Source organism: Acinonyx jubatus, chromosome A2 (assembly GCF_027475565.1).
Source record: "Acinonyx jubatus isolate Ajub_Pintada_27869175 chromosome A2, VMU_Ajub_asm_v1.0, whole genome shotgun sequence".
Lineage (NCBI taxonomy): Eukaryota > Metazoa > Chordata > Mammalia > Carnivora > Felidae > Acinonyx > Acinonyx jubatus.
Window position 1 is genome coordinate 74,010,873 of NC_069383.1, and position 25,698 is coordinate 74,036,570.

Sequence of the window (25,698 nt, forward strand, 5' to 3'; positions counted from 1 at the left end):
ACGGTGCATGCGCTGTATGATGGACTCCCACCAACTGGCACAGGCGCAGGCGCTGAGTGGCTTGCCTTACTGGTAGGTGGGAAAAAGTGACTTCTGTTTAGGCGTAAAGCAGCGAAAAACACTGAGAAAATGTCGAGGGGCACTGTGGCAAAGGACAATCGGGTGCACAGTGAATACCTCAGGAATGAATACTTTGCATGGGAAGGGCCTGGAGACTGAAAGGCCGTGAAGGAATTTTTCCGCTAATTGAGGAAACCAAAGGTACCACAGAGTCTTCACTCGGTGAAGCTGAGTGGAAAAAACAAAACACACACACACGAGAAGAACCACCAACAGACAATAAAACCAAACGCGTAAAAGACAGAAATTGAGCGGCGAAAGAAGAGGCCGAAAGGCTGTTCGTTCATTGACGAGTTGAGTAATCTCTAGTAAAAGCCCGGAGACAATGCATTTAAAACTTGGGACACATGTGTCAGGACCTGAGGTCTGTAACAATTTCATTGTGTGTAGTAGGGAAGGGAATTTGTCTTCAACCGTTTGTGAGACAGTAGCTTCTTGGAGGTGTGTAGACAGGGGGCTTTCTCCACCTCATGTCTGAAGCGTGCCGTTGGGATAATTAGCATACTTTTTCTCTGCCGGGACAGGACCTGCAGAGAGTGGCCAGATCTCAGCCGCTTCACTCACCTCCTCTCCCCATGGCCTTCTGTAATTAAAAAAAAAAAATCTACAGCCAAGTTAGGCGACCCTGCGCCACGCTGCTAGTCGTACAGTAATCTTTCTGAACCACTCCGGCTCTTTATTTCTGAAATCCTTTTCATACTTCTACCCCTCATTTATGAAAGTGATTGTTTGGAAATACAAAATGTGAAGAAAAAAAAAAAGCCCTCTCTGTTGCTCTTTTGCTATTGAACCTCACTCTGCCCCACTAGTCAATAAAGTTAGGATTGTTGTTTCACCTGTGATTAATTAATCAGAGCATTAGGTTGTTAGTATGTAGAAACTGAGTTTAATCTTGATAATTTTTGCTGCCATTTGGATTACTGTCTTCACTGGGTCTTTCTGTTCTGTCAGACCAGTGTGAAGCCCAATCTATTTATTTTCTAAATTTTTTTTTCTTGTTAATGGACACAAGCCAAAATGATTTTCTTTCCCATAATATATACACAGGAAAATGATAACAGCAAATAAAAACAAATGAGAAAATGATATTAAAACATCCTAAAATACAGAGGAACGTTATGTACTATAAGCAAAGGAGAAAGCGTGTTTTGTTTGAACAAAACATGGTCAGAGCCTGAGAAATGTATTACAGCTCTGGTTATCAGATAGTAAAAGAAACATGAAACTAGAAACTGTCCCCTTAAAAATGTGCAGATAAAATGAACATGAGGTGAAATGAACCAAGGCATTATCCAGACCTGATGCAGAAGTCATTATTGGACAAAAAAATTACTACCTCTGCCATTGAGAAGACAAAACACCTTACCCATTGCTGCTAAGAAGATAAAAGTATAGGAAAAACATTAAACTTAGTGGCATTAGAGAATTTGACATAATAGGCATGATAGTCCCAAATGAGCCATTGGCATAACTCACAATTTGATTTCAAAAAAATCTTTAATATAAGCTAGAGTTATTCTAACAAAAAATTTTAATAAGCATTTCATTTTGAAATAAATTTAAATTTGCAAAAAGTTATAAAATAGCCCAAAGACCTTTCATATACCATTTACTCAACTTGCCCTAATGTTAACCATTTGTCAAAACTATGGAATTTATGTTGGTACAATATGATAGACTTTACTTGATCTCTTTACTTTTTCAACTACAACCTTTTTCTCTTCCAGAATATAATCTTGGACACCACATTACATTTAATCTGATAAATATTTTAGTGTAGCTGTTATTTTAAGTGTAAAATGAACAAATATATAATTAACAAATCTAACATTTTATGATTTTGTACTGTTTAATTTTGTCAGCAGACTAAAATGAGAACTAACTTGATTATTTGCTTTATAGTTTATCTAAATTGATCTTTTGCTCTCTCACCTTCTATTAATTAGATTCCTACCTTTTATCTATCATGCTTTTGGTTCTTTCCAAGAGAAGTCAACATAACTAAGTTAAAGGGTCTATATGTGAAACTGCAAAGATAGAGTCTGTCATCAATTTTATACCACTCTCTAGGGTATTCACTAATTTCCTGGAAATGCCAGCCTCTTCTCTATACCAAAAACTAATTTCCCAGGATACATAAGGGAACTCCTAATGTGGTGTTTTCTCCTCCAACAGGCCTCTTTATTTCCCTCTTTTTTTCCTCTCATATCAAAACTTAGCAAGCCTACAGCTTATTTCCTGAGGATATTTCCAAGGACAGGCTAGCCATTCTGACAAAATAATTGTGTCAAGATGTTTCTAGGTGAAATTGGCATAAAGTTACTCCTACTAAAGATATGTACTCAATGGCTTCCGGTTACTTCATTGAGGAGAAATAACTCCATTGCTGGAATTTTCAGGTACCATGGCAAGTCGATGGAAGAGGTTTTTGGTGGATGGGCAGGTCTTCCAGATCTGCTTAAGGCAGATGCTTCCTGTGATATCAATCACAGGCCTAAACCAGGATGGACTTGTAGCTAGATGGGAAAGAAGGAGGTTAAGCATGTAAATAAATAAATCTGTTTCTTATTTTTTTTAATTAAAAAATTCTTTTTCATGTTTAGTTTTGAGAGAGAGCGAGAGAGAGAGAGAGAGAGAGAGAGAGCATGAGCAGGCAAGGGGCAAAGAGAGAGGAAGACACAGAATCCGAAGCAGGCTCCAGACTCTGAGCTGTCAGCACAGATTCTGACATGGGGCTCGAACTCCCAAACCGTGAGATCATGATCTGAGCTAAAATCAGACGCTTAACTGACTGAGCTACCCAGGCGCCTCAAGCCTGTTTCTTTTTATAATAACTACTCAGATTTGCAGGAAATTTCATATATAACACATAATTGAAAATATAGTTCTATATTATACTATAGTACTACAAAAATAAACAATTTTATATTATTCATCTCATTTCTCTCTATTAATAATAGTTACTCAGGAGGTGAATAGCTTATTCCAGAATTTGCTATGAATTAACTTTCTGATACTCCATCATCTACAGTTTTTTTTTTAGCATCTACAGTTTTTATGAATATTATGTTAGCAAGAAGTAATCATTAGATTAGATTTACTAGTACTTACTAATAAAATGTTTTCTCTCTTCATTTCCTTTTCCAGAGTCACCCCAAGGACAAAATGTTGAAATAATAGTTTGTTTTTAGTATTCTTAACCTTCCCTTTTTGCACTCCTCCCCCCGCCCTCCACTGCCGACATTATAATTACTTTTAACTACAGGTACTAAGTACCCTTCTGCTATCCTCTCGCAGTACCTGTGAAAACTGGATCTCAGACATGAATATGATACCTGTATTTTACAACCTGACATGATTTTAACCGAATGTGTTAATTCTCTCAGGGCATCTGCATTTAGTTTTTTATCTCTATTTGTGGAATGAACAAAAGGCCCTAACTTCTACTAAAACAATTTAAAGCTTTACTGTGGGAGATCCTCCAGTGGGGGAATATATGGAAAGAGTAAGGCTTCAGTATAACAGAAGGTGGCAGCTTATATTGCTTCTATAAGATTCATTCTAAACTTAATTATTTTATTGATTCTATAGTGAAATTGTTATCAGGCTTCACTAGTTTTCATGTACAGAGGAAATAATTTAACCCAAAGGTCTTTTTCACTGTAATCCTTTATCCATATGATCTCCAGAGGTGTTTCATTCCCTCTTAAACATAATGCATTTGATCATATCACTGTTTTCAAGATCCCCTTATGATCTTAGAATGACTGCTATTGTTCCAGACATCATATCCATGTTCCAGGTGGGAAAATTTATAAAATTTCTTTCTTGGAAGTTCCATGCTTATGTCTCATTGCTACCTCTATCTTGAAAAGCTCTTTTTTTAAATTTTTTTTTATTTTTAATAAGCTGGTTACTTTGTCATCTCCAGCTGTTTAGATGTATATGTCTTATTCTTTTTATATTTCCTAACAGGGTCAATTTGGCCCAGGCCTCAGACTCAATATATGCACCCTGCATTTGTTAATTTATTCTTAAGAAAGATGGTGGCTATATTGCTAACTCCTATGACATATGAATCACCTGAAGTGGGGCACAGAGTTATTCTTGTTATCCTCATAACATAAATTCTTTTAGTTTCATGCCATTAAAAATATTGTTACTCTGAGAACAATTATTAATTGGGGTCTGAAACTCAGTGATTAAATCAAGTTCTCCTAGGTAATAAAGGCAAATAGATTGAACAAATGAGAGCCATATACCAGTTAAGGTTCATCTTTCTAGATTAAAATGTAGTACTGTCAAACTGAGGGCCTCTGGCCATGTAATTATTGCCCTGAAACAAAACCCATGTGAAGAAAAATAGTAGATTTATTGCCTTTCTTCCGAGGGATTTATAGTTTGTTCCTTCTTTCATTCACATAACAATTACTGAATTCCAAATTTATCCCACATACTCATCTGTGGGCTGGAACACTGCCATGGTTACTGGAATAACTGAGCAAGAATAAGCAGAGTAGTTGTATTAATGAAAGCAAGAAGTAAATAATATTTCTGATACCTGAATTCATAGTGAGTGGAGAAACTTATTCCTATTGAACATGATTTTGCTTTGTTCTTAATGCACCCTGTTTTTAATTTGAAGAATGTTATTGAAAGGTTATTTTCTTAGAAATATTTATAGAAATCCTAAGAAATGGTTGAATCATGTTTTTAAGACCCCCAGTGTCAACCACCTGTACTAGAAGGATAAAAGTATTTTAAGGAGCTTCCACTATACTATGAGTCATTGATTGCTCTCTTTTTAATACTTTCTCGTAATCATCTACAGGTATAAGAATGGCCATGGAATTATCAGAAGGAACTTTGATAATACTGCTTCCTGCTTATCCAAAACAAGAGCACTCATACAGCAGGAAATTCAGTAATATATTCAAGATTCTCATTTATCTAACACATTTTCTTTGTTGCTTGTTACTGTTACTTGCTGAACAATATACACTTAACAGTAAAATAGAATTCTTAGATAATTTGAATAATAATACAAAATAAGGAAACAAATATTTATATTAACATACTCATGTATTATTTTAAGTCTTTATTACTACCTCATCATAAGTTAATCATCTAGAATATTCTCTTGTAGGAGGAGGTATTGTAAGAACATGTAAGTCATTGTCCTATTGTTACCGAAACCTAAGTTCAGCTGCCCATCAGTTGAAAGGCCAATACTCAAGACATGAGTTTTGATTGGAAAGGAATATGAGTTTTATTCAGGAGGCCAGCCACCTGGGAAGAAGGTAGACTCTTGTCCAAAGGCCAGCTCCTAGGTTTCTACCTGGCCCAGAGTTTTAAATGGGTTTAATCAGTCAAGGGAGTATAGTGGTCTGTGACACTTCTTGATTACATGCAGACTCGATGATGCCAGCTGCAGAGTTATCTTGGTACTCGGAAATTTTGCAGGAAATTGTGGTTTTTTGGTGTCCAGGACTGATTGTGCAAGAAGGTCTTGTTCCTAGGTACCAGACGGTGGTTGGTCAAGAGCACTCTTATTTTTGCAAAGGAGGGGAAGGTCTATAGATTCACAGAGGTCAGTAAAGTCATTTGTGTGACTTTAACCAGAAAAAAACATTTTGCTGAAAGATTGCTGGGCTAAACAGAAAGCCAAGGTGGCTTCAAGCAGACATGCTGGCCTCAGTGGCCTTGGAAAGTTTTGGCTCCTTATTCCCTGAGGCCAGTGGTCTGCAAATATCAAAGAAAGCAAATTAGTTCTGTTACAGATGAAGGGCCTTAAGTCAGCAGGCAAGGAGTGTGTTAACTTGAAGCAAGTTAGCCCTTAAGACCAGCTGGAGTGCTGTTACACTATACGTGTGTGTTAGACTATCACTCCACACGTGGTAAGCTACAGCTTTGGAATGGAATAGCATTTGTGCACATTGCACCCATTCTATAGCCTACATAAACACATGGCAGAGACTGTACTCTGAGAAGGTGAATAACACATAACTTATTAGAGGACATGGTTGTGTGTGTAGAAATGAAGTGTATTAAGAACCTATTTTGTTCAAGAGTTGTATAGAACATAAAAAATATATAGTTTTTTAATCTTTCTAAAGGGCCATAGACACCTCTAAAGAGATGATTTTAAAACATTGAATTTGTAATAATTCTGGTTGGACTTTAAATTCATTCATTTAATTCATTCATTTAACTAAATTCATTCATTTAAATTCATTGATTCATTCAATCTGTCTTTTCCAACAGCACTAAATTTCTCATTTGATTACTGCAGAGCTCCCAGAAATTTCGGTATTCATTTCTGATACCTATTTCCCTATCTCCCTTTCACTCTTCAACCTACTAGAACTTTATTTATGTTCTTAGTATTTCAGTAAAATTGCACTCACTGGGCCCTTTTCTCAGTTCATATTTTATGTGATCTGGAAATGGCTATTAGTGAGGCAGTTACAGTTATCGGATATTTTCCCAATTTTAATGACCAAACTGACAAGAGAGAAAAAAATGAAGATATCAAAAGGTAATATAGAACTTTTGATTTTATATAATTATTTTATGTAATTATTAGTAAGAAAAATTAGGCTCAAACCCCAATGTGTAACAAAACTGAGTGGAAAACAACCCAGTTTGGCAATTATAGCTAAGCATTGGCCCCCCTGACCTAACAGAATGCTAAAAAAGTTTCTGATGAGTCAAAATGAGGTGGCAATAGTTGAACAATGGAAAGGATGAGTCTGTATCTAGGGCAAGTACAAGTTCTTGGGAGCCTTTTAGGGTAGAATTGGTTTAAGACTTATATGTGAGTGGTTTGTTTGTTTTTTTTTAATTACTTTTACATTGAACAAACTCTAAGCATAAGACCTAACAAAACACATTTTTTTTTTGCTTCCCATTATCTCTTTAAATCTTTCCAGTAGTGGGAGTTTTCCTCCACTATTAAATTAGAGTTCCAGGATTTATTTTCTACTCACTCTTAGATAATAAACATTCCTTAAAAACATTTTCAGGGCCCGGACAGTCTGGATTCAGAAATTAGAGTGTTGGTTCTTGTATAATAATCAAAACTCTGCATTTAATTCAAAGTTACAGTTTTCCTCCTTCTTTCAGCTAGTGCTGATCTTAGGTGCCATTTTGCTGACCTTGACTTCAGGCCATTCTAGATTTGGAGCATGAGACAGAGGAAGAAAAGATAATAAGAATATATTTACTTGAACTTGGCTTTGGTGGGCTAGATTTGAGTTCCTGGGTTTGGCAGGTATTTAGAGCTAACTCTTTCATGGATGCTTTTATGGGTACTTAGAAGAGTCCTACCACTGAGGGCTCTCACCTCTTGTTCCGTAGTAGATAAATCTGTGTTTGAACACTTCTTTGATATTCTTTCCTATGAGAATCCTATTCTAGATCCTATCCTTGTGGATGGGCCCCTTGATCCCTTTGTAGGTCTATTGAACTGAATCCAGGGTGAGCTCTTCTTCATATATGGCCCACCTCCAGTCATGGGAAACCCTCACATAGACTTTACCTTGGCAAATTAGAGTGCAGGCCAATATCCAAACAATAGAAACTCTTCTCCTTTAGCACCATAGCAATTGGTGAGCCAATTTCTTGACTTCTTGATTTCTCTGGACAGGAATCAGACTACTCATTATGCCTCACCACTGTAGGAGTAAAGCAGTGTGCTCTCTCAGTAGGCTTCTTGGAGGCCTCTGCACATCCAAATGAAAGTGAGGAAAGTGAACAGGCATTCCCTGTTCTCTGCCCATTGGGGATGGAAGACCTCAGAGGTCCAAGAGTTTTGTGACCATTTTCTTCAAAATATGAATTTGTTCACTATATTGTACACTTGAAACTAATATACCATTGTGCATTAATTATACTGAAATTAATAATAAAGGAAAAGAAATCTGAATTTGAGTCTGACACCTTACTTTAGTATGAAGTGGCCGACTTCTTACTACTTCTTGATGTGTCAGTCAATGTCCTCAGATATTTCTTTTTTGGGAAATATGAAATTTAATATGAATTGAATCGACCAAACCACGAACACATTTTCTTTTTTCTCTACATGAACTTTTGTCATCTTTTTATTTTATTTTATTTTATTTTATTTTATTTTATGTATGTATTTATTTTTAATTTATATCCAAGTTAGTTAGCATATAGTGCGACAATGATTTCAGGAATAGATTCCAGTGATTCATCCCCTATGTATAACCCCCAGTGCTCATCCTTACAAGTGTCTCCCTTAATGCCCTTTACCCATTTAGGCCATCCCCTCACCCACAACCCTTCAGGCAACCCTCAGTTTGTTCTCTGTATTTAAGAGTCTCTTATGTTTTGTCCCCCTCCCTGTTTTTATATTGTTTTGCTTCCCTTCCCTTATGTTCATCTGTTTTGTATCTTAAAGTCCTCATAGGAGTGAAGTCATAAGATATTTGTATTTCTCTGACTTATTTTGCTTAGCATAATACCCTATAGTTCCATCCGTGTAGTTGCAAATGGCAAGATTTCATTCTTTCTGATTGCCAAGTAATACTCCTATATACCACCTCTTCTTTATCCATTCATCCATTGATGGAAATTTGGTCTCTTTCCATACTTTGGCTATTGTTGATAGTGCTGCTATAAACATTGGGGTGCATGTGTCCCTTCGAAACAGCATACATACACTGAACATAACAGCATTATCCCTTGGATTAATACCTAGTAGCGCAATTGCTGGATCATAGGGCAGTTCTATTTTTAACCTTTTGAGGAACCTCCATACTGTTTTCCAGAGTGGCTGTGCCAGTTTGAATACCCACCATTTCTCTGCATCCTTGCCAACATCTGTTGTTGCCTGAGTTGTTCATGTTAGCCATTCTGATAGGTGTCAGGTGGTATCTCACTGTGATAATGATTTGTATTTCCCTGATGATGAGTGATGTTGAGCATTTTTTCATGTGTGGGTTAACCATCTGGATGTCTTTGGAGAACTGTCTGTTCATGTCTTTTGCCCATTTCTTCACTGGATTATTTGTTTTTTGGGTTTGAGTTTGATTAAGTTCTCTATAGATTTTGGATGCTAACCCTTTATCTGATATGTCATTTGCAAATATCTTCTGCCATTCTGTCGGTTGCCTTTTAGTTTTGCTGATTGCGTCCTTTGCTGAGCAGAAGCTTTTTATTTTGATGAAGTCCCAATAGTTTATTTTTGGTTTTGTTTCCCTTGCCTCCAGAGACATGTTGAGTAAGAAGTTGCTGCGGCCAAGGTCAAACAGGTTTTTACCTGCTTTCTCCTCTAGGATTTTGATGGCTTCCTGTCTTAGGTTTACATGGTCTTTCATCCATTTTGAGTTTATTTTTGTGTATGGTGTAAGAAAGTGGTCCAGGTTCATTCTTCTGCATGTCACTGTCCAGTTTTCCCAGCACCACTTGCTGAGGAGACTGTCCTTATTCCACTGGATATTCTTTCCTGCTTTGTCAAAGATTAGTTGGCCATACATTTGTGGGGCCATTTCTGGCTTCTCTGTTCTGTTCCATTGATCTGAGTGTTTGTTTTTGTACCAGTACCATACTGTCTTGATGATTACTGCTTTGTAATACAGCTTGAAGTCTGGGATTGTGATGCCTCCAGTTTTGTTTTTCTTTTTCAGGATTGCTTTGGCTTTTTGGGGTCTTTTCTGGTTCCATACAAATTTTAGGATTGTTTGTTCTAGCTCTGTGAAGAATGCTGGTGTTATTTTGATAGGGATTGCACTGAATATGTAGAGTGCTTTGGCTAGTATTAACATTTTAACAATATTTGTTCTTCCAATCTGTGAGCATGGGATTTTTTCCATTTTTGTGTCTTCTTCAATTTCTTTCATAAGCTTTCTATAGTTTTCAGTGTATAGATTTTTCACCTCTTTGGTTAGGTTTATTCCTAGATATTTTATGGGTTTTGGTGCAATTGTAAATGGGATCGATTCTTTGACTTCTCTTTCTGTTGCTTCATTACTGGTGTATAGAAATGCAACTGATTTCTTTGCATTGGTTTTATATCCTGTCATTTCTCTTCTTAATAATATCTTCATTAATAATATAGTTGTGGGGAACTAAAGAATGTGTTAATATGAATTTTTTTCTCTTTACAACTTTTCTGTTACAATAACATATTTATTTGTGGATGAAATTTCCTCCCTTGTTATCATTTTTCCCCTTCTGAAATGTGAAGGAATTAATAATCCTTCAAGTAAACCTCTATAGGCTGATGTTGGACTATAAGAACTGCTCTCCTGTATGCCATTAATTTCAAATTTGGACTTCTCTTTGCCTACTGTGTCAGGAATGATTACATCTCTTCATTAAGGAAATTATCTCTCATATGAAATGTCATCTTAGAAAAAAATGTTAATATTGTCATTTGTCTTGCCATGTAAGACTTCTGACAGAATATTCTCCAATAGATGAAAGGTGTTTTCTTTTATCATAGAAAAATGGTGTCTTATAGCTGATGAATGCATTTTGTTAAAAGAAGGTGAGATCTGTCATGTATGGAAATTACAGCTCAAAAAGGAGAGAAAACAACTACATCACTTTTGTATTACTTCCTTCTAAGATACTAAACTGTTGCAACAAGAAAACAAAGATTACTACTTATAAAACATTACTCTGAAGCTAGATATAAAAGGCTGTAACAGAATTAAAGAGGACATAAAATTGAATAATCTTGATCCATTTTATTTACATAGGCAGATAGAAATTGCGACTGAGTCAAAGCTATGATCCGCCCAGGTCAACATTTTACTAACAACAGTAGCCAAGTTGATAAAAACTGTTATGCAAGTGCTAGTCATAATATCTGAGAATTTCAGATGAAATTGTAGGGTGGTTGGAATCAGAAAGTTGAATTCATTGAGTTGTTTTGTCCCATCACATTTTGTAAGTCTTAAATACATCCAACTTCACTTCATGTCTTTTTAAATAGGGCCATGATTGGGGTTGAGGTGAATCACTGTCTTCTTTCTCATGGTATTTTTGTGAAGGGCATGACTGGTAATTTTATACCATGTCTATTCAGCTGTAACTATGGTTTCTAGAATTTCTTTCCCTTTAGTAGTTTCAATTTAGAGTTGGCCATTAAAGATATTGCATGAGGGGCACCTGGGTGGCTCAGTCGGTTGGGTGTCTGACTGGCTCAGGTCATGATCTCACGGTTCATGAGTTTGAGCCCCGCGTTGGGCTCTGTGCTGACAGGTTGGAGCCTGGAGCCTGCTTCGGATTCTGTATCTCCCTCTCTCTGCTCCTTCCCCATTCACGCTCTGCCTCTCTCTCTCTCCCAAAAATAAATAAAGCATAAAAAAAAATTATTGCATGAGATTTGGAAGGGGGCAGCAACAGCCATTATATTCAGAAGGTTGATGCAGGGCCCCAGGCAACATTGCTCGATACATGCATACTTGCACGTTTGTGAATTTGTGTGTGTGTGTGGTTACTGATGTGCTGGTTCACCATGTTCACATGGATTAGCACCCAGTCCCACGGTTTCTCTAGCTCCCATGAGATCTCCTTCAGCTTTTCCAGTTCCTGGGCATGGATAGCAAGATGGTCAAAGGCAGCAACTTCTTCTGCAGGTCCAAGGAGCTTCCTTGGAGTTTGACATAAGTGACCAGCATAGGTTCCAGTTTGTACTTATGGAAGAAAAATGCATTCTTACTTTACCCTACTGTCTGTCCAGCTTTTATTCCTGACTCTCTGACCTACTGACTTACAATGACTTTAGAACCTCCCCCTCACCTCCCCCAGACACAAAGGCAATTACCTTCCACAGAGTTTTTCACACCTCTTTTTGTGGTCCATTGTAATTGCCTTTTCTCTAATCTTCCAACTATTTGCATTCTGATCTCTCATTCCTCACCTTCTCTCACAATTGTGTAAATTCTAAAACCTATAGTAAATCTCTTATTCCACAGTGTTCTGTTTTCCCAATTGAAATGCCGCTAACATATTGCCTATTTATAGAAAGGATCACAAGAGATACCCTTAGTTATACCTCAGTGGGAGAGCTCAAAAAACCCAAGGTAAAAGATGTCCCTTGGACATGGCAAATAAGATGTCTGTTTAGCTTGGCAAGGGAGACCAGGAAGGCCACTGCATAGCCTACACCAAGGAATGCCAAAATATCTTAAATATAACAAGGAAATTAAAAAGGAATCCAGAAGTTTTTCAGACCTACCTTATATGTATTTATATTCTCAATGAAATAAAGTTAAAAAGACTAACTCTTAAATGTGCCCTTTTCTTTACATGTTTTAAATTCTCTAATAACTTAATCTCTATTCTCTGCTTTCATGTAATTGCAGATGCAAAAGAAAGGAAAAAGAAAAGCCAGAAGGCAAGATGCTAAGAAGTGCCTAACTTTATTTTCCAAAGTTCTAAACTTGTGCATGCTCCCACTTAAAGTCTGTATGAACATATACACTAAGTTTTCATTCCATTTAAGGCCATTCAAGGGTCCCTGTCTTGGTTATTAGCATCATCATTCATGTAACTGATAAAGCCAAAATCCTCAGTCTATCTTGTTTCCAACTCTTCCTGGCTTCTCACATCCAAACCATCAGTGAATCTGACCAAACTTAAATATTTCCAAGTTCCAATAACCTCTCACCACCTTCACTCTTACACTTACTTACCTTCTTTTTGTATTGTAGTAAAAGCCTCTTAGTTGATAACCCTGCTTCTACCCTTGACCCCTTTGGTCCATGCTCTACAGAGTGGTCTGCAGGAGCCTTTGAACATATAAATCAGATAATTTTCTTTTCTATCTTAAAATTTGGCAGCATCTGCCAATTGCAACTAGGATAAAATCCACAGTTTTAAGGTCCCACATGTCCTGGCCTCTGGCAATTTGTCTATGATGCTCTCTTGAACACATTAAGTGTGTACCCATTTTGCTAGCTATTCCCTCTGCTTGGCATGTTCTAACACATGCCAAGTGTTGTCTTACCTTGTCTTATCTTCTTGGCCAACTGTTACCACTTTAGCCCCAACATAAAATGTCATCTTTTCAGAGATCTCTTCTCAAACCCCTATGTCTAAGATAGTGACTTATAAGTCACTTTGTTTTTTAAACTTTTATAAATCTTGCCACTGTCTGCAATAATCCCTATTATTTGTATAGTTGTTAATTTATTGTCTGTCTCTCTCCCCTAGGGCCTTGTCTACTTGTTTGCCAGTGCAACCCCATAACCTAGCTCAGCACCTGGCAAGAAGTGTTTATCAAGGATTTTTGAATGAATGGTGATTTTCCTTTATAAAAAAAATATGAAATTTGTTTATATTATTATAATTACATTCCTAGTTTTTAGAACATGTTCTTAGAGAAACTTACAGAAACCTGTACATATTTACTGTGAAGACTTATATTGCCTGCCTGTAATGGGAATCTGGATTGTTTAGAATCACAGTGATTAGAAATAACAAGAATCTGTAGTTCCCTTTTCCAACTGCTGTCTAAATGCCTCCTGTACCAGCATATCATTCTTCCTATAACTGTCCCCTTCAGGAAGCTGGTCCATCATTATGGGAAACATGTAAACCCCTGAACCCTAAAACTGTCCTTTGACTTTTCTGCCCTTAAATTTACCATGGTGTTGCCTGGCCCACAATTATCCCCAATTAGTCATACTTTGTTTTTTATTGGCTGTGTTTTTGATGATGTCCAATCCACTTTAGGTCTTTTAAATGGTAACTCCCCCCAAAAAAATGAAATCTAGGGGGCTGAATGTGCTATGTTACTCAGGGATTCTAGCAAAAAATTAACATAAGATATGAATTTGAAAACACTATTTCCTCTAAACACACTTTCTGAAACCAGAAAGGCTATGTGCAGCTACATAATAAAAAGCTACAGAAGCAAGAAAGAGAAAAGGTGGTAAGAAAGGGCATACAGGGAAACTGTCAGAGAAGTTTTGGGAGGCAGGGAGCTCAGAGTGGAGAAGAATTAGAGTTTCTGGGAATAGCTATGGTTTTAGGGAACATTAAGAGGAATGGTGATAGACTAAGAAGGTTTTAAGAAAGCACTCTCTCCCTTTGACATTTTCTGTCAGTGAGAATACCTACCTACACTACTGGGCACTGAATGTGTGTCTAGTCTGGGTCATGTGGAGTACCAGATGACCTGATCCAACCCGAATAAAGATTGTATTCGTGTTATATTAGTTTGCCATTTGATTTTGCAGAATAGTTCTTCTTTATGCCTGGTATCTTTTTCTGTTGCTGGATGTTGTTCTTTACTCTTTTGCATTCTTCTTCATTCTCTGTCTGGTTCCTGGTGTACAGCCTTCCCTTGTGCCTGCACTGTGGACCTACAGAGAAGGCGCACAAAGGGAGCTGCAACCCTCTGGGTACAGAAGCTTCACTTCCTAGAGTGTTGGTTAATGCATTCTGTTTTCAACTCTTATCGTTGTAAAGAGATTTAGCAGCAAAGTGTGGCTCTAGAAGATTATTTTATTCTTATACAATATTTATACTTAGACACTTTGCCAGATAATCCCATCTGCTTCTTAATAGGTCTCTCATTTTTAGTTAAAATAATTGTTTCAAGTACTTTCATAAATAGGGCCTTTACTGCCCAGAATTCTATACCCTATCATGGTGTTAGATAACCCAGATTTCCAATTTTCCTTAAATTTGGGTATAATTTTATTTGTTTCATACTGAACCTAGCATTTAGTTGAAACTTCCAATAGAAAGGAAATTTCACAATTGAGAGAAATGTGGAGATGTAGCACCCAGATCTCTTCAAGGAAGAACATGTTGCCTCACCTTCTGAGAGTGATATTAACAAATAGCCTTTGGCTGTAGGCCCCTTCAAGGATTGTCTCAGCTGCAAAAGCCATTTTGCCCAAGGTTGTATCCATCCAGACATGGTCTTCCAATAACTAACAGAGGAAGGGATAAAAGGGATGACCCATTTGACAACCTGGCTAACCAGTGGGCCATTTCAGCTTCAGCACTTCCCATGGAGTTCACTGAAAACACTGGGAATTCATCACAGCTCAGCTTTTCCTTCTGCCCAGTCCTGCTTCCTTTCCCTCCATCCTACAGGTATTGATCCCAAGATCACTCCATAACAAACATTCTGCCCCGCAAATGCTATCACAGAACCTGCTTCCTGGAGAAGTCAACCTGTGACAGTGATTCTTAAGGTTCAAAAAATATTCTGCTTATTGAGAAGAGATGTAAAGCCTAATTTTTTCTTCAAAACTAGGAAATCATTGCTAATTTTTAAGTACAAGTAAAGGTTAAAAGGTTACTACTAATGTAGGTCTTTGCTTTCAAAATATCTGCTTACTTTTCTTATATATAACATTTTTTTCCTTTAAAAATTAAACATTTTAATCCTTTCACTGCTTAAAGATTTTTATGGTATGAGGACATAAGTTTATGAGGAAATTAATTGCGAATAGTTAGATATTTGCTTTCATTTTAGTAGTATTTTCAATGGAGCCCATAATAATTTAGAATTTCTAGTGATTTGGATGGAGCATTAATTGCTGTTTATGAGAAAATCATGAATAGAATTTTAAAATGCTTTAATATGAATAAAATGTCCTTAGAATGTATTCCATTTTAAAATCACTCGTTTTTTATTACAAAGTAATACAACTCAAAATATTATAAATAAAAGAAAAAAAAACCCTTAAATTCTATCATCCAGAGAAGTAACAATTACTTATTTTTGTATATGTTATTTTAGCTTTTGGAATAGACATTAATATTAGATGATCTTTTTGTATGTGTGTATGCTAATTTCAGTTTTAAGACACTTAATAAAATATATCTTTTCTGAAGCTCTGTTTTTAGCACTTTGCTAGCAAAGTCCTTAAAAAGTAATGAAAAGTTATAACATTTCTTTGGCAATATTTTATAATATAGAATTTTGACTAACACTGGGTGTCAGTCCAATGAATTCAAACTAGTGATATTTATTACACTTAAGAAAGTTCCCTGGGGCGCCTGGGTGGCTGAGTCGGTTAGGTGTCCGACTTCAGCTCAGGTCATGATCTCGCAGTCCGTGAGCTCGAGCCCCGCATCTGGCTCTGTGCTGATAGCTTGGAGCCTGGAGCCTGCTTCGGATTCTGTGACTCCTTCTCTCTCTGCCCCTCCCCTCTCACTGTCTCTCTTTCAAAAATAAGTAAACATCAAAAAAAAATTAAAAAAAAAAAAAGAAAATTCCCTTAATTGTTGTGTTGGGCTCTGTGCCGAGCCTGCTTATGATTCTTTGTCTCCTTTTGTCCCTCTCCCCTGCTTGCACTCAATCTCTCTCTCTCTGTCTCAAACAACAAAATTTTTTGAAGAAGTCACCAGATGAATTTAACAACAGAATGTAGATGACAAAACAGAGCCAGCAATATTGAAGATAAGTCAATAGAAATTAACCTGAAGAACACAAAAAATGTTGAAATAAAAATAAACAGTAAACACATATCAAAAAGTCTAAGATGCATGTAACTGGGGGTCTCAGAAGAAGATGAGAGAGAGGAAAAATGGGCAGAAACAATAACTAAGGAAAACATGGCTGAATATTTTCCAAATTTGGTGAAAGATATAAATTTACACATTCAAGAAGTACAACAAACCCAATAGTATAAATACAAAGAAAACTGCACCTATCATAAAGAATTGGCTGGCCTTTGTCCCTGGTTCCTAGGAGGTAACCTCTAAGTCTTTGGAATTTCTTTGAATGACAGGAATGTCTTTATTATTTATTATGGTCCCCTGGGACCTTACTTGAGTTTATGCTAATGAGATGACTCAGGATGGGGCTGGCCACACCAGAGAGATTAACTATGTAATTTACATGTAACCATGTAATTCTGAAAGATGTCAGAGAACCATAGTACATTGCATACAAGGGAGCCCACTGTCAACATATACTTTTAGTTTTCTTTATCTGAAAATATATTTTATTTCACCCTTATTCTTGTAAGATCATTTTCACAAGATGTAGAAATTCTGAGTTGATATGGTTTTGTTCCCCTCTCCCCTCCACCACTTTAAAGATGATGTTCCACCTGTTTTCTAGTCTGCATTACTTTTATGATGAGAAGCTGTCAATCATTCAGTTCTTAATTCCCTTGTATGTAATGTACCATTGTTCTCTGCCATCTTTTAGAATGTGTTACTTTTCTAAAATTTAATGATAATATGCCTAGTTGTGTGTACTACAACTACAACTCTAATGCTCAGTACCCAGATTTAGGTCAAATTTCACAAGTTAAGGGCACAATCCTCCCCTCACTTCAGAAATTATCTGAAATTCCAGGCTTCCTAGACCACCTGTGCTTTTGACCCACTAGCTATATATTTAAGGGTTCCCACTACCCTTAAAGTTCTACAATTCACTAGAATGACTCATGGAACTCAGGGAAGCCCTATATTTATAACTACAGTTCTTTCTACAAGAAATACTACGGAGGCTCTTCAGGCTAAAGAGAAATAAAAACATGTAAATTTAGGTCTTGGCAGAGAGGGGGAATGAAGAGCACTGGAAATTATAACATTGTATCATGAGGTTTATAATGTACATAGATGTAGTACATTTGACAACTTTAGCAAAAAGGATGCAAGGGTGAGTAAACTACTTTGTAAGATTTCTACATGTTACATGAATCAATTCAATATTAATCCTAAATATCCTGTGAAAAGTGAAGGATACATATTGTGATCCTTAACCACTACAAAATAATGCAAAGAGGTAAAATTAGGATCCTGGAATACATAATATTTGTATACTTTCTATATTGCAGCTAAACTAAAGATAAAGATAAAGTAAACCTAAAATACACTTTTATTTCTTTTTCTTCTTAAACAATGTCAACAGTATTTTCTACTAATTTTTTGGCAAGAGTAAGGATTAGTGATTTTTTTCAACTTTTCTCCTGAACTTTTTCTCTTATTTCCAGAGACAGTATTCTGTTCATCTTTGTCTCTGTGTTCCTGAAAAAATTATGCCTTCTAATTTCCCTTCAATTAGTCACAGTCAAGGAGTGCTTGTTTTCTCTGCAAGGTACTTATTGGTTTCAACTTCATTTCCTGCTCTTTCTCCCTAAGGTCATTGAATCACATTTTGATAAATACATCATTATTAAGGTTTACTAGAGGCAATTGCAACTGTAGATGTTTTAAATTAATGTCTTTCATTATAATGAGTCAGAAGATCAATGAATTGGAAAATTATTCTTTTTGTAGGTATTCAGCATTAGTCAGTCAACATGTCCCTGCTGTGTGTGTGGAGTGCTCTTCTAAATTCTGTGGGGTGTGATGATGGCAGTATTTCCTGGAGAAGCATGCTGTATAAAGGAGAACTGGAATAAACACAAGTGTGACAGAACTGCAACTAAGTGATTGGAAGGTAGGAAGAATGGTGGGTTGGGGGGAATGACTAGGCTACTACTGGCCTGAGTAAACCAGGCAGTCTTCACAGGCAACACTAGAGTTCTGCAAGACTTGGGTTTGACAGATCTTCCTACATGGAGGGAATATTATGGATATGAAGTAGAAATGAGCTAAAAATATTTATTGAGTGCCTATTGTATTATATGCCAGTAACTAGAAAAATATGAAATAAACATAGTATTTTTTATAAACTAGTAGGAAAGAGGACACGTTTTCATAGAAAAAAGACAACATAGGTAGTATAGATGCCAAATACAAATAGGAATAGATGCCAAGGAATGTAATGAAAATGAACACCTAGTTGCAGAAGTAAGACTGAATTAAGTAGAAGGGACTTTGAAGTAGGTTAGGGCCTAACGTGACAGAAAATGAGAGATGCTCTAACATACAACTCAGAGATGGAGTCTCTGGATGGCCAGGGTTGTGCTGCGAACAGATGATCATGATAGGATGGTGATGAATATACTGCTGCCGGTGACGGTGATTTTAATAAAAATAATGCATGTCTTTGAAAACATATCTGCTTAGTTAAAGGTTTTGCTTTGGATATAATGATAAATTAGTTGGATTCGTTAACTTGGCTTTACAGATACTGACTGTTAAATCTAAACTTCTGCATGAATTTTTCATAGCTATTTTAAAATGTATTGTGTGTTTTTGAATTTCACTACTGCGCCTTCTTTTTCCCAAATGAAATATCTCATTTCAAGACCAGTTCTCCTAACCTTCTCTAAAGAGTTTGACTAACTGCTGTCTTCTGGTTCTCCTCCTCCTCCTCCTCTTCCTCCTCCTCCCTCTCCTCTTCCTTCTTCTTCTCCTTTCTCCCTTCTTCTTCCTCTTCCTCTTCATCCTCCTCCTCTTCCTCCTCCTCCTGCTCTTCCTCTTTCTGCCTTCTCCTTTTTTTTTCCTATTATTAAGTAGGCTCCATGACCAATGTTAGACTTGAACTCATGCCCCTGAGATCAATAGTTATATACATACTCTACCAGGCACCCCTGCTTCTTGAATTATATCTTCTGTTTTAGTCCGTTTGGGCTGCTATAACAAAATACCACAGACTGGGTAATTACTGTGTCCTCACATGTTAGAAGGCACTAAGGATCTCTCTGGACCCCGTTTTATAAAACACTAATCTCATTCATGAGGGTTCCATCCTCATGACTTAAGTCTCTCCAAGGCCTAGTGCCATCACCTTTATGGGTTAGGACCTCAACATATGAATTTTGGGGGGACACAAACATTCAGACCATAGCATCCTCCCTTCGGTTCTGTGATATTATACTATCCTAGAGCTTATATAGACTGAGTGCTCTTTCTCTCCTTCCTTCATTGATTCCATTTGCAGTTCATAGACTCCCTAAATTTGGGCATAGTCCTCCATCTTCTCAACTGTATCTTATCAATGTATATTCTCAAAGCAGCAATTTTCTATCAAAATAGAGACCTTTCAACTTAATTATATTTCTAGCTAAATTTTACATATTCCAGAAAATCCAAAATCAATTCTAATGCAACAAATACGAAATCAAACTTATCCTCCCCACTAATCACCTCCCTTTCCATCTTTCATATTTGTTATTGTCACCCCCATAAGCAGGTATGCTAAAAACATTAGTTTTCTTTTCTTTCCATTTCAAATCATTGTGACCAGTCAGCAAGTTTTGTCTTTCTGTATTTGAAATATATTAGGCTCTCATTATCCTAACACTTTTATTATACACTATTCAATAATAGAAAGGAATATACAAAACATACATATGTTGGAAACCATAGTCATAATGACTCATCAATCCACCATTCATTGAAGCTCTTTATACATTCTTCTAGATCTTTTTTTTTTTAATGTCTATTTATTTTTGAGAGAGAGCAAGCAAGTGCACATGGGAGGGGCAGAGAGAGAGAGAGAGAGAGAGAGAGAGAGAGAGAGAGAGGATCAGAATCAGGCTCTGTGATGACAGTAGAGAGCCTGAGGCAGAGCTCAAACTCCCAAACTGTGAGGTCATGACCTGAGCCAAAGTTGGACGCTTAACTGACTGAGCCATCCAGGTGCCCCCACTCTTTCTAGATCTCGTTCCCTTGTATACTCAAACTTAACCATTCTCCTGAATTTCATGTTAATCATGTTCTTACTATTAAAATTATTTTATAATATACATGTGTTTGTAAAGAAAATATGGTTTCATTTTGTTTGTCTTTGAAATTTATAAAAATGGTATTTTCTGAAAATTGTTTTTTCATCTATAATGAGTATAGCTGGAGTCTATTCATTATCACTACACAGTAACATCCTAGTGTGAGAACATATCACAGTTAATTTATCTTTTCTCCTGTTAATGGTCATTTTGACTGTTTCTAAGTTTTTTTGCTTTTATGAACAGTGTTGCTAAGAATATTCCATTCTAGTGTATGTCTCTTGGTACCCACATGCAAGACTTTCTTCAAGATATATTCCTGGAGGGGTGCCTGGTGGCTCAGTCAGTTGAGCATCCAACTTCAGCCCAGGTCATAATCTTACAGTTTGTGGGTTTAAGCCCCACATTGGGCTCTGTGCTGACAGCTCAGAGCCTAGAGCCTGCTTTGGATTCTGTGTCTCTGTCTCTCTCTGACCTTCCCTGCATGTGCTTTGCCTTTCTCTGTCTCTCAAAAATAAATAAATATTAAAAAAATTAAATACACACACACACACACACACACTCCTGGAGTGAAAAGACATCTTGCAGGTTATGTGCTTGTTCAAATTACAAGATAGTGCCAACTTGTGTTCTAGACTAATCAAATCAATTCATGCTTTCTTAGCTGTGTGACAGTGCCTATTGCTTCATGTGATGGTTAATTATATGAGTAAATTTGACTGGGACATTGGGTACCCAGATATTTGGTTACATGGAATTTCTGTGTGAATCTATTAGAGTGTTCTTGGATGAGATGAGCTTTTGAATTGGTAAACTGAGCAAAGAAGGTTGGTTGCCTTCTTCCATGTGGGTGGGCATCATCCAATCTCTTGGGGGTCTAAATAGAACAAAAAGGCAGAGGGAGAGAGAATTGCCTGACTTATTGAGGTGGGATATTGGTTTTCTTTCTTTCCCTTGGATTGGGACTTAGTCCTGTTGACTCTCCTGGTTCTCAGGTCTTTGGACTTGGACTGAAACTACACCATCAGATTTCCTGGATCATCAGCTTATAGAAGGCAGATCATGAGATGTCTGAGCCTCCATAATCACATGAGCTAATTCCTTGTAATAAATCTCTTTAAATATATAAAGTCATATATATATTTTTTCTTTGTTTCTCTGGAGGACCCTGACTAATATACTTTACATGCTCACCAATACTTGGATATTGCTAGACTTCTTTATTTTTGCAGCCTGAAAGGTATTAGTTCATATCTGATTGTGGTCTTAATTTACACTTTCTGCTTGCAGTAAGGTTATGAATATGTTTATGTATTCATTCATTATGCTTTATTTATAAAACGGCTCTTTAAGCCTTTTGCTGAGTTTTCTATTATGGTATCTGTGCTTTTCTTGTTGATTCCATGGAAAACTCTTGGATCCTAACTGCAATGTTTGTGGTTTTGTGTACTGTAATTATTGTCTCCCAGATTACAGTTATTTTTTATTTTTACTTATGATGTCTTGTGATTAACAGAACACTAATTTAAATGTAGTTAAATATAGTAATTTTTATGGTCGGCACTACTTGTATTTTGTGTAAGAAATTCTTACCAAACTCAAGATCAGAAAGATAGTCTGCTGAATTTCTTCTTAAAGTTGTAATGCTTTGTTTTCACATTTAAATTCTTAATTTACCTGTGATTGATTTTTGTGATAGTATGAGGTAGAAATCCACTTTTATTTTCTCCAAATGGATAACCAGTTGTCATAGCCTTATTTATTGAAGAAACCACTGTTTTCCTACAGATCTACTATATTGATTTTATCACATACACAGTCTCCATAAATGTGTAGGTCTGTCTCCAGGCTGTTTAACCTACTCCATTATCGATTTATCTATTTCTGAGGCAATAGCACCCTATTTAATTACCTGTGAGTCCCTCTTTTTTTTTTTAATGTTTTTTTATTTATTTTTGATAGAGAGAGAGAGAGAGCATGAGCGAGGGAGGTGCAGAGAGAGAGGGAGAGTCAGAATCTGAAGAGACAGAATCAGGCTCCAGGCTCTGAGCTGTCAGCACAGAGCCCGACGCGGGGCTTGAACTCACAAACTGCGAGATCATGACCTGAGTCGAAGTCAGACGCTCAACCGACTGAACCACCCAGGCACCCCACATCTTTCCTCTTCTAATCGACAAATTCAGACCATATATGTTTATTGTGATTATTGATTTAGTTCTTCCATTTTAAATGTGCTTTCTACTTGTCATTTTTTCTATGCTTTTTTTCACCTCTATTCTTGCTTTCTTGAGTTCCTATTTGTTAACCTGTTTTTCTTTCTTTTTAAAAAATATATATTCAACTTTATTTCATTAGCAAAATTCATTTAAGCCACATGGTGGCCATAATGCTATGTCCTGAGCTGGCTTAACCATCCCACTGTCCCCTTCAGACCAATGTATGAACATACACACTATGTTGAAGAAGGGACTTTAACATGTGAAACAATGAGACTTGGACACTGACTACTCCCTCATCCCCCTCCCTATAGCCAACCCACCCACTGCTTCAACTGTTATCTGCACATAGACAAGCTCTCATGGAAGAGAGGCTGAACACCAAATAAGATGACCATAGGTTACCCAAGTCCAAAGGAACTCTTGGCAGATGTTGAGGAAACAATGATGAAAATGACACCATCTCCCAAAAGCTGAATGTGAAGCACAAACCGCCGTCTAAGAGATGTCAGAGCCATGTTGCCAAGGGCAGCAAATCTTACAGCAGAACCCAGGGAGAAGAGTGACATCACTCCATCCCACAGTTATAGGCAACACACTCACACCTATGTATTAAACAGGCTCTTTATCCCGGACAAGGAGCATCCAGAGAGAGAGGCCCTTCAAGGACCGATTAATAATTCTGGTAACACTGATACTCTCATCTTGCCTTTCCAGCCATTTGACACCTGGATGGATATGCTTAGGTCAGTGTTCCAAGGTTATAGCTGGTGGAGGGAGGTCTTATCCACACCCACACCTCCGGAAGGCGCTTGGGGCTGTGTGCTAGCTACTTGACCTCTGGTGGTCCAGGAGCTCCCAGGAAATAGGTTCTCCAGTAAGCCCCCAGGGACTCCCTCAGTCTAATAAAGATGGAGAGCAGAGTCAGCACCACACCTAAGAGGTAGAGGTTCAACAATAGGTTTCATGGCTGAGATGATACTACTCCTTTGTAGAGTAGCAGAGCTGTCTTCTGCTTCTGCAACTTCTCTGGATTCTCCAGGAGGAAGGGCCTGCAGTGGCCTGCTCGCTGTAACGGTGGGTCATGTTAGAGTTGGGAGAAAAGTCAGTCAACCCTAGATGACTCGAAGGACAAAAATGTAGCCTACAGCAAAGCACAGAGGAAGACTGCCTATACTGCTCACAAATCAATCTGTTTTTTCGTATTCAGTTTTTACTTTCCACCTGTTCAAAATCTTTGTTCTTTATTTCTGTCATTTATAAACTACCAAAGAAATTTTACATACATATTTAACAACTTTACAAAGTGTAATTCAATATCTTACCTTTCACCATACATATTTATTGACAAATTCCAAATTTACTATGTCTCACTTTTCTAATCCTCCTCCTTTTTTTTCTCCTTTGCTTTCTTTTCCTTACCCTTTGATTCTTCTTTCTCTTCTATTCCCTTCTTCTTTCCTTGGAGATTTCACTTTCTTGATTACTCAACAATAATTTAAAAAGTACATTTGTCATCATTTAGGCAGTTTCTATTTATAATGTAGCAGTGGACCCTGGAGAGAAATCAGTCACATTGTAGATATGTTTTTTCATTGACTTGAGGGTAGAACCAAGAGCAGAATTTCTGGATCATTTTCAGGTTAAAGAAATTATGCCAGTTTTCTTCTATGTATGGTGCTTATACTTACTAGCTGACACTCTTCTCAAACGTATATGAAAATATTCATTTGCTCAAAAATTTGCTAACATTGTATAATATCAAATGCTTCAATGTTTGTTAAACTTTAATGAGAGAAAACAATGCATTATCTCCTTGAATGTGAGCATCTTTTCTCATATATACTGGATTTGGGGTATTACTCTTCTGTGAATTGATGGTTTATATCCTTAGTATATAGGAGTGGAATGCCCAAGGCCCAGTCAAATTGGACAACAGCTTTGGTGGTTGAAGAATTCTTTGGGAGAGTGCAGGGTTTAAACTTCAGATAGAATGCTGAATGTTGGATTAGGTAACTTTTAATGTCTCTGCTAACTTTAAGAGGCCATGGTTAATAGTGGACTGAAATGCCTGGAAACCTAGAGCTGAAGAAAATCTGGTATGAGATGGATTTGTGTGTGTTCTACCTAATCAGAGTAAATGACTCACTTTGCAGTTCTGTTTTGTACAGGAGCTAGTCCTAGAGATGGAAGGGACATGGAAGGGTATTGCCAGGGCAAGACTAATAATGATGGCTGCACTCATATAATGAGGAGGGCAGAGTGCAGCTTTTTGTATAATGGTAGAGTTGGGAGAAGTGAGCTTTAGGGAAGACAACTGCTGGGAAATTGGCTGTTGAGTTTGGCCTATAATCTTAACCATCCCAGCTCAAGAACCAGTGAGGAAAGGGTGACCTGCTTAAGGGTAAGTTGGGTTAAGACAACTAGCTTTGGGTTGGTTTCCCTTACAGCTCCATGTGATGATTGCTTTTGGGATTTGGGGATAGAAGTCAGACTTAAACATATAGTACAAACGATGTGTCAAGGCTGAGATTGATGCACAATATACAGATATTTAAGGGACTTGCCCAAAGTCTTCATTCTACCTAAGACTAAAGAAAACTATCTTCTCAAAGTTAAACACTGTGTATTTAGGTAGAGGGGAAGATAACGTTGCAATGTGTATGTGTTACTATTAATAATTTAAATGGTGCTTCCCTAGAGGTTAGAACTCATCAAGGAGGTTCATTTCAATAGGGTCCATAGCCTTATGAAAGTTTTTCTCTGGACAGGAGAATAGGGTGTGAAGG

The 25,698-nt window shown here is 37.1% G+C and overlaps 1 protein-coding gene across 3 annotated transcripts in view; it reads left to right on the top strand.

Moving 5' to 3' along the window:
- Positions 1-7: 7 nt before the first annotated feature.
- FAM237B (family with sequence similarity 237 member B) overlaps positions 8-25,698 on the top strand; it is a 34,031-nt gene continuing 8,340 nt past the window's right edge. For 2 of the 3 annotated variants that reach the window (XR_008296848.1, XM_053218477.1), the window contains exons 1-2: positions 9-484; positions 18,355-18,517. The gene's annotated coding sequence lies outside the window, so the exon portion shown is untranslated. Of the gene's footprint in view, positions 485-18,354; positions 18,518-25,698 lie in introns of all 3 variants that reach the window. The other variant, XR_008296849.1, reaches the window with a different exon arrangement.